At 44.6% G+C, this 10,475-nt stretch overlaps 1 pseudogene; it reads left to right on the top strand.

Annotated features, from left to right (window-relative positions):
• The first annotated feature begins 405 nt into the window (after positions 1-405).
• Positions 406-9,481, top strand: LOC136498327 (putative cis-zeatin O-glucosyltransferase; annotated as a pseudogene).
• Positions 9,482-10,475: the final 994 nt, after the last annotated feature.

Here is a 10,475-nt window from a genome sequence, read left to right as displayed (position 1 = left end):
TAGATGTAGTGCTGAGCTAGTGCGATGCTAGCTACTCCTGTCATCATATAATGCTTTTGCTAGGGGATTAGATTAGCTAGGCAGCCTGGAGGTGACATCCGTGTTGTTTCCATTATTTAACGTCACATCATCCATCCATAACGACAGCGAGAGGAGAGAGCACGCGAGCTAGAGTCAGAGACAGAAAGTGTGGGTACTACTACTGGCACTGGATAGGTCTGGCGCACCGTGCACCCACAGTTTGGGACTTAACTGGCACCGATCGCTTTTCATGGCAGGTCCTAAGCTCGTCGTACATGCAGGCGCGGCAGTCGACAGAAGCGGATGGGCGTACCTGGCTTTGCCGCTCCACCGATCTTAGCGCGGCTCTGCCGTGCCCTGATCTGTGGCGCGGCAGACCCTACCATGTCACTGATTAGCGTCCCCGGTCTTCGCCACGTCATCCTCCAGCCGCGCCACCATACAAGACGCGGCACAGGCGTTTCGCCATGCCATGGCAATGGGCGTGGCCAGAAGTGTTAGTTTTGAAAATAAAAAACAAATAATGTTAGATTTAAAATTAGTTTAAAAAAGTGTTAAAAATAAAAAAAAATCACCACGTGAGGTGAGCTTGGACGATGATGCGACCCCGCGCTCGTTGGCGGCAAAAGCCGATGGGCCACGCACCATCTTCCACGCTCGCCTGCCCGCGGCCCCACGCTGTGCACAGCCGAACGGGTGCCTCTCTATCGAAACTAACGGAAGGTGCGAACGATCGGATCACGAGTAAGAAAAGATCGGACGTCAAACAAATCGTGTGAAGGAAGCTCTCAAAACTCACTCTGGGCATAATTAACCGAAGACCGAAGACCGAACCGAAAAGACCGAGACCGAGACCGAAAAGACCGAGACCGAAAAGTTCGGTCATGAGTTCGGTCCTGGCTCCCAACTAACCGAAGTAACCGATAGAAGTTCGGTCATATGTGTCGGTTAACCGAACTGACCGAACTGACCGTAGTTCTGTAGACTTCGTTCGTAATGTACTGATGAAAGCCCATTGAATTGAGGCCCAGTCCAATGTACTGATGTAACCCTAGGTATATAAGAGTAAGACTCCGAACTCTTCCCGTCTTCCTTCCTGTTTCTATCCGCGTATCCCGTCTCCGCACCGCATCGGGCATCGTCGGTCGCCGCATTATGTGTGATTGTGATTTGTGAGAACTGAGAAAGTTGTGTGCTAGAACTTGTCATAATAATGTGTGGTTTGTTTTATATATTGTGTTGTTATTTTTTTGCCTTCAAATAGCAAGCATGCTGTTGAAAATTGCTATAGATTCTGCTATTGTTTGTGGCTGCTACTCAGGTCCGGTTAGTTCGGTCGTGACCGAGACCGAACCGAACTAACCGAGACCGAACCGAACTAACCGAGACCGAACTTCCTCGGTCTTCGTTTTTTACAAAGACCGATCGGTCCCAGGTTTCTGATGACCGAACTGACCGAATGACCGAGGAACCGAACCGATCGGTTCGGTCTGACCGAATGCCCAGGGTGACTCAAAACACCCGAGCAAACTATAGCTTTTCTGTTTTTTTATTGGTCAAGGCCAAGATGACTAAGGTATTTGCTGCTACTTCATGATAGGTCGCACTGTCGCAGTATGCTTTATCTAAATTTAAACCACTCCTATCTCATCATTCTTGTACAGGTTGCAGCAATATGACTACTCTGTTGCTGGTTGCAACAATCTGTTCATTCTCGAACAATTTACAAGGATGGCCCATACTTATGGATAAGAAGGAAGAAAATTTATGCTGGCTTTGAATTTTGATAGGTCATCGTGGATAACCTAAGAATTATTTTAGGTTAACTATAACTGTATAGTTGAAAGTATTTTCTTTCATATTTGGCTACTAAAATAAGATGTTCATAGATTATTCAAACAAGCTAGACAATTTGCTCCTCAATCATGTGCTTTTGTATTATGAAAGAAAAGTAGTCATTCTAGTATGTGTATCATGAATTCATGATTCAAGTAGTCCAAAAAAAAATTGGGGAAAGTTTTATGCTCATAGCAACATACGGGTTTGAACAAAATTTTATTGCATATCGTCATGCTTTATTGTATTGACTTGGCTTAATGTTGTGCTCCTGTTGCAACGCACATGCACTCAACTAGTATACATATAATATGCACTTTCGTCATACTACTACTTCTCAAAAAAAAAAAAAACTTAAGTCATACTACATTTATTTCAGCTTTTTGCTGATTTCAAGCTAAAACAAACTGCCTAGTTATTGAGTCCATTTTTAGACAGATATAAAATTGACTTATAAGGAAACAAAGTACACCGTAAAAGATAAAAACTAAAAAATAAAAGCCAGAAAGACATTTTTTGAGTTAAAAGCCTAAAAATTGTAGATCAAATAAATAGGTCGTATATCAGATTTCCCCTTTTTATTTTTTGCGAGTGTTTTTTTTACTTCCTTCCATATCAAGAGGCAAAGTATCAGTCTTAAAATTTTGCTTTTAAACATTTGAGCACTCATTATTTTTGCCTCCTTCGTACCATTTAAAACTAAAATCACGTAACAAGAGACGACGGTGATAAAACCTGGTATTATCCACCTGCGTGGATACCTCGGCGAGCATATCTATTTCGGCTCTCGTCACGAGTACGAATTGTACGTGTACAAATATTTTTGGACAGTTTTTGCTCGTGGGCTAACACTGATATGGACAGTGTGATCCACAAACCTACTACTACTGGCTTAGCAAAATCTGACGGATCTATCATGCAGAAAGGCCATTGGACAACAGCTGACGTTCTGTCTGTGCCAGTGGATAGGCGGCGTTTTTTTTTTTTTGAGCATGTGGATAGGCGGCGCTTGAGAATTTGTCTAGGGCTGCTAAGTTCCGTTCCGGGAAAGTTTGCCCATGGGCTTCGATCCCATACACATCCAACGGTGCAGGGGATGGGATCACGTGACCTATAGTGGCAAAAAAGAAACCGTATTCGTGTTCCGTTCCAATTAGCTTCCTCAGTTTTGGTATTCTTCTGCGGTTGGCACTAACGTCCAGTCAGCTCAGCCGCCTATGGGGGAAAAACGAATCCAAAACATCAGTGTGTTTGGTTGCCAATTTGGCCAAGGAGTCGTGTCGTGTGCGTGGAATACTTCGGAGAGGTAACCTGTCAGTCTGGGCACATGCTAACTGCAGCATATATTTCGCCCGACTTGGTGCTCATTTTGCGTTGCTCACCAGCTCTCTGCCGTAGCTGCCGTTGGTGGTGAAAGGGAGCCAAATAGAGCCAGTCGCCGTGGTGGCCGTGCCCTTCCCCTCGCAGGGCCACCTGAACCAGCTGCTGCACCTGTCGCTGCAGCTCGCCTCGCGGGACGTGCCCGTGCACTACGCGGCGACTGCGGCGCAGGTCCGCCAGGCCCGCGCACGCGCGCACGGCTGGGACGACCGCGCGCTCCGCTCCGTCGAGTTCCACGACCTCGGCATCTCCGAGTATGTCTCCCCGCCGCCCGACCCGACCGCGCCGTCGCCGTTCCCCACGCACCTCATGCCCCTCTTCGAGGCATACACCACCGGCGCGCGCGCCCCGCTCGCGGCGCTCCTCGCCGGGCTCTCCGCCTCGCACCGCCACGTTATCGTGGTGCACGACCGCGTCAATGCGTACGCCGCCGAGGAGGCCGCGCGGCTGCCCAACAGCGAGGCATACGGGCTGCACTGCCTGGCCGCGTCGACGCTCGCCGGGAAGACGGACGCCGCGCTCCGGCTCCTACGTGACCGCGGCCTGGCATTCCTCGACGTCGCCCACTTCGCGTCGAGGGAGTTTGCGGAGTACATGGCCAAATGCGCGATGCCGACCAAGGAGATCTCGCCTGGCGCGGGCGTCCTCGTGAACTCATGTCGCACGCTCGAAGACGAGTTCATAGACGTCGTTGCAGGAGACCTGGCCGTCGACGGCAAGAAGTACTTCGCCGTTGGTGTTGAGCTATGATCCAAATTCAAGCTTGGGCTGAAGCGAAGCGGCCCATTAGCGTTAAGAGGGACTACACCATCTATTAGTTCTGTATTGCTAATAAACGAGGGTGTGGGGGTTTTCCTCCCTATATATACTTCATGTAAGCCATCGTCTTGGGATAAAAAAAGTTGTAAATCCCCGACGTTTGTAACATCGCCCGATATAGTGAAGATTTGCTGGCCAATGCCCGTGGTTTTTTTCCTTCCACCTTGGAAGGGTTTTTTTCACGTTAAAATCTCGTGTCCCCTGTGCTTGATCTACTGTTCTTTGTTGTTTATATTGCCTATCATTTTCTAACAAGTGGTACCAGAGCTTGGTTTCACCTTAGGGTTTTGCGATGGCATCGATGAAGTTTGATCTACCGCTGCTCGATTACAAAATGAGATTTGCACTGTGGCAAGTCAAGATGTGGGCGATTCTGGCACAATCTTCGGATCTCGATGAGGCGTTGGATGGTTTCGGAGGAAAAGGACAGAAGTCATGGACCGCTGAAGAGAAGTGAAAGGATCATAAGGCTTTGTCTCTAATTCAACTTTATCTACATAATGATATTTTACAAGAAGTGCTGCAGGAGAAAACTACCATAGAACTTTGGCTCAAGCTAGAATCAATCTGCATGTCCAAGGATCTAACCAATAAGATGTATGTGAAGATGAAGTTGTTTACGCACAAGCTGCAAGAAGGTGGTTCGGTGATGAACCACTTATCGATCTTTAAGGAGATCATTGCCGATCTAGTGTCGATGGAGGTAAAATATGATGATGAAGATTTAGCTCTTCTACTGTTATGCTCACTGCCTACTTCGTTTGCAAATTTTCGAGATACCATACTATTAAGCCATGATGAACTAACGCTTGCGGAAGTATATGAGGCCCTCCAGACGAGGGAGAAGATGAAAGGTATGGTTTAGTCTGACGTGTCGTCCTCTAAGGACAAAGTATTGTAGGTTAGAGGCAGGCCTGAGCAGAAAACCTACAACAACAACAATAATCAAGACAAGAGCAAGAACAGCAAATGTCGTTCCAAGTCTAGAGGTAGAGATAAGTTCTGCAGGTATTGTAAGAAAGATACTCATGTCACAGAGGATTGTTGGAAGTTGCAGAATAAGGAGAAAAAAAATTGTACGTATAAATCAAAAAACAAATCTGATGGTGATGGTAAGGCCTCTATTGTCTTCGCTGTTGATACTTCTGATTCAGAGACGTTCTTGTTGTCTTTGCTGGTTGTGTTGCTAGTCGTGATGAATGGATACTTGATTCTGCATGCTCATTTTATATATGCTCTAACAGAGATTGGTTCAGTTCTTATGAGTCTGTGCAGAGTGGAGATATCGTGCGTATGGGAGATAACAACCCACGTGAGATCATGGGCATTGGCTCCATTCAGATCAAGATGCATGATGGTATGATACACATATTGAAAGATGTGAGACACATACCAGGGATGGCTAGAAATATCATCTCCCTCAGCACACTTGATACTGAGGGGTACAAACACTCTGGTTCAGGTGGAGTGTGTAAGGTATCAAAAGGCTCTCTCGTTCATATGATAGGTGATGAATTCTGTAAAGTTATATGTTCTTAGAGGAAGTACTTTACATGGTTCCATCACTGCTGCTACTGTTTCTAATGATGAACCAAGTAAAACTAATCTCTGACATATGCGTTTTGGGCATATGAGTGAACTTGGTATGGCAGAATTGATCAAGAGAGACCTGCTGGATGGCTGCACTATGGGTAAGATGAAGTTCTGTGAGCACTGTGTTTTTGTAAGCAGAAGAGGGTAAAATTTAATGCATCTATTCATACCACCAAAGGTACACTTGATTATGTACATGATGATTTGTAGGGGCCATCTCGTAAGCCTTCTTATGGTGGTACTCGTTACATGCTTACCATTATTGATGATTACTCTAGAAAAATGTGGCCTTATTTTCTAAAAAATAAAGATGATACTTTTGCTGCTTTTAAAGAGTGGAAAGTTATGATAGAAAGGCAAACTGAAAAGAAGGTAAAATTGTTTCGTACTGACAATGACGTTGAATTCTGTTAGGATGCTTTTAATTATTACTATAGGGAAGAAGGCATTGTCAGGCACCACACCACCACGTACACTCCTCAGCAGAATGGTGTGGCTGAGCGCATGAACCAAACCATTATCTCGAGGGCTTGTTGCATGTTGTCCAATGCTCATATGAACAGGCATTTTTGGGCTGAGGCTGCTAACACCGCCTGTTACTTGATCAACCGGTCACCTTCTATCCCACTTAATAAGAAAACTCCTATTGAGGTATGGTCTGATATGCCTGCTGATTATTCATAGTTGAGAGTTTTCGGTTGCACTGCTTATGCTCATGTTGATAATGGAAAGCTAGAACCTAGAGCCATTAAGTGTCTATTTCTTGGTTATGATTCTAGAGTTAAAGGATATAAGTTATGGAATCCTGAAACTAAAAAAGACTTTTATGAGCAGGAGCGTTGTTTTTAATGAATCTATTATGTTTAATGACAGCTTGTCCACAGATGTTTCACCAGTTGGTTCTGATGAGGAGCAGGAATATGTTAGCGTGCAGGTGGAGCACGTAGATGATCAAGAAACTGAAATTGTTGATAATAATGTTCATGATATTGTTCAGCACTCACCTCCTGTTTTGCACCCTCAAAATCAGTCTATTGCAGACCGCAGAACAAAGAGGAATTATGGACCTCGTCCACGTTTAATTGAGGAATGTGATATTGTTCATTATGCCTTTAGTTGTGCTGAACAGGTGGAGAACATTCATGAGCTGGATACATACACTGAAGCTGTTGTTTCTGGTGACCGTGAGAAGTGGATTTCCGCTATGCAAGAGGAGATGTGGTCACTCAAGAAAAATGGCACATGGAATGTTGTGAGCTTGCCTAAATAAAAGAAGGTCGTTCATTGCAAATGGATCTTCAAAAGAAAGGAGGGTTTGTCTCCTAGTAAGCCTTCAAGATTTAAGGCAAGGTTAGTAGCAAAAGGTTTCAGTCAGATTCCTAGCGGTGACTATAATGATGTGTTCTCTCGAGTTGTAAAGCATAGTTTAATTCGTATATTTTTTGGTATTGTTGCTATGCGAGATCTTGAGCTTGAGCAGTTAGATGTAAAGACTGCGTTTCTACATGAAGAGCTCGAGGAGGAGATATACATGGACCAACCAAAAGGGTTCATAGTACCTGATAAGGAGGATCATGTTTATAAATTAAAGAGGTCCTTATATGGTGTGAAACAGTCTCCTCGTCAATGATATAAAAGGTTTGATTCTTTTATGATGTTACATAGTTTTAAGAGGTCTGAATTTGATAGCTGTGTGTACATTAAATTTATTAATGGATCACATATATATTTGTTGTTATATGTTGATGATATGTTGATTGCTGCCAAGAGCAAGAAAGAAATCACTACGTTGAAGAAACTGTTGAGTAGTGAGCTTGAGATGAAGAATCTTGGTGCTGCTAAGAAGATTCTAGGTATGGAAATTACAAGAGACAGAATTTTTGGTTTGTTATTTCTTAGTCAGCAAAAATTACATTAAGAAAGTTCTTCATCGTTTCAACATGCATGATGCAAAGTCTGTTTGTACTCCTATTGCTCCTCATTTCAAATTATCAGCTTTACAATGTGCTAGTACGGATGAGGATTTTGAGTACATGTCAAGAGTTTCATATTCTAGTGCTGTTGGTTCTTTGATGTATGCCATGGTTTGCTCTCATCCTGATTTATCATATGATATGAGTTTGGTTAGTGGATACATGACTAATCCTAGTAAAGAACATTGGAAGACTGTTCAGTGGATTTTCAGGCACCTTTGTGGCACAATAAACGCTTGTTTAAAGTTTGGCAGGACTGATAAGGGATTCACTGGCTACGTGGATTCAGATTTTGCTGCTGATTTGAATAAGAGGATATCTCTCACAGGTTATGTGTTCATAATTGGTGGTTGTGTTGTGAGTTGTAGGGTAACATTGCAGCCCGTTGTTGCCCTGTCTACCACTGAAGCAGAATACATGGCTATTGCTGAAACATGTAAAGAATCAGTTTGGTTAAAATGTTTATTTACTGAACTTTGTGGAGATGATTCTTGCATTAATTTATTTTGTGACAGTCAAAGTGCTATATGTCTCACTAAAGATCAGGTGTTTCATGAGAGAACGAAGCATATTGATGTGAAATACCATTATGTTTGCGATGTGGTCGCGCAAGGTAAGCTGAAGGTATGCAAGATAAGCACACATGATAATACTGCGGATATGTTGACAAAGCCAGTTCCTATTGCTAAGTTTGAGCTTTGCTCAAGCTTAGTTGGTATAACTATTTAGCCAAAGAGGCTATTTGACATCGAAAATATTTCTTTGTTGTTTCAGGATGAATATTCATTTTATGCTATAAGAAGAAATTTGTTTCAAGGTGGAGTTTGTTGAGCTAGATCCAAATTCAAGCTTGGGCCGAAGCGAAGCGACCCATTAGCGTTAAGAGGGACTACACCATCTATTAGTTTCGTATTGCTAATAAACGAGGGTGTGGGGTTTTTCCTCTCTATATATACTTTATGTAAGCCATCGTCTTGGGATAAGAAAAGTTGTAAATCCCCTACGTTTATAAACTCATCCGATATAATGAAGATTTGCTGATTGATGCCGTGATTTTTTCTCTTTCACCTTAGAAGAGTTTTCCATGTTAAAATCTTATGTCCCCAATACTTGAGCTACTATTCTTTATCGTTTATATTGCCCATCGTTTCTTAACAGTTGGGCCATAACCCCACTGCTCGACCTCCGCGCAAACGCCCAGAAGCAGAGCAAGCCGCGGCACGAGTGCCTGGACTGGCTGGACAAGCAGCCTCCGGCTTCGGTACTCTACGTGTCGTTCGACATCGTCGCTGCGGACGGAGCAGATCGCAGAGCTTGCAGCGGCACTGCGCGGCAGCGACCAGCGGTTCATCTGGGTGCTGCGCGACGCAGACCGCGGCAACGAATCGGCGGACGACGACGAGAGCCAGAACAGACACGCGGAGCTGCTGTCCAAGTTCACCCATCAGACCGAAGGGAGGGGCAGGGTGATCACCGGGTGGGCGCCACAGCTGGAGATCCTGCCGCACGGCGCCACGGCGGCCTTCATGAGCCACTGCGGCTGGAACTCGACTATGGAGAGCCTGAGCAACGGGAAACCGATCCTTGCCTGGCCCATGCACTCCGACCAGCTGTGGGATGCGGAGCTGGTGTGCAAGTATCTCAACGTCGGCATCCTTGTGCGCCCCTGGGAGAAGCACGGCGAGGTGATTCCGGCGGAGGCCATCAGACAAGTAATCGAGGATGCCAAGCTTTCTGACCAAGGACTGGCAGTGCGGCAGCGAGCGAAGGTGCTCGGAGAGGCCGTCCGTGCCTGCCTGGATGTCGGTGGCTCATCGCGCAAAGACCTTGATGATTTCATTGCTCATATCACAAAGTAACCGTCTAGTCGAAGTTGAAATTTTATCGAGTACTTTGAAATTTGTTCTCCAAGTTACTGTCATCACTTCGTTCTTCGTTGCCGGATGGGCAACAATCTGAAGCAAACAGGACAAGAGCAGAGCCTAGAGCTAGGTGACCAATAAACGTGTAATGGGTTTAGAATGGGTAAACATGCTTGTTAGCACTGATCGGGCAAGGCCCATGGCCCATGTAATAGAGAGGTTTAGATTAAACCTGAAGTCTGAAGAGATGAGAGAGAGAGAGAGAGAGGGAGAGAGAGAGAGAGGGGGTATCAATTGCATGAACACCAACTCTTTCCTCCAAGCTAAGCGTAAACAAGCTCGCCTCCAAACCAGCTAAACTCAACTCGCTAAGAAAAAACACGCTATATAATTATCCAGTCCTTTGTTTTTCTGTGACACGAGGGCCTGTCTGCACACAATATTTTTTTTCTGTTCCTTTGTTTTTCAGTGAAATTGATCTGATTTCTATAAAATTTATATATAAATCTTGTGAAATTTCTACGTGATTTCTGTAAATTTTTTGTACAAATCTTGTGAAATTTGTGTTAAAAAAGGGCCTTGAATCTACTAGCAGGAAGTCCGTTCTGCAATTTGTTCCCATACGTGTTTGGAGAACATACAAGTAGCTAGGAGATGGTGCGCTGTTTCTGGCTCCCGAAGACACAGTTGGCAATTGGCGTAAGGTAGTGTGCGACCGCGAGACGGTCTGGAGTCCTCCAGATTCTATTATGAACCAGGCAAAGAGCTTGCGTCTTGGAGCCTTGGAGGTGCCCAAGTTTTTCAAAAGAAAAAAAAGTTTTGAAATTAACCTTAATGGATCCAGTGAATTGGGCTATGTAAACTGATGCGACGGTGAATTCCCCGTGTGGCGTCTACTTGCAAAGTAACCCGGTCCTCTATCCTAAATTACAAGTCCTTCTAACTTTCTTCAAAAGTCAAAATATCTTAAGTTTGACCAAATTTATATAAT

Source organism: Miscanthus floridulus, chromosome 12 (assembly GCF_019320115.1).
Source record: "Miscanthus floridulus cultivar M001 chromosome 12, ASM1932011v1, whole genome shotgun sequence".
NCBI lineage: Eukaryota > Viridiplantae > Streptophyta > Magnoliopsida > Poales > Poaceae > Miscanthus > Miscanthus floridulus.
This window is presented reverse-complemented; position numbering and strand designations above follow the sequence as displayed.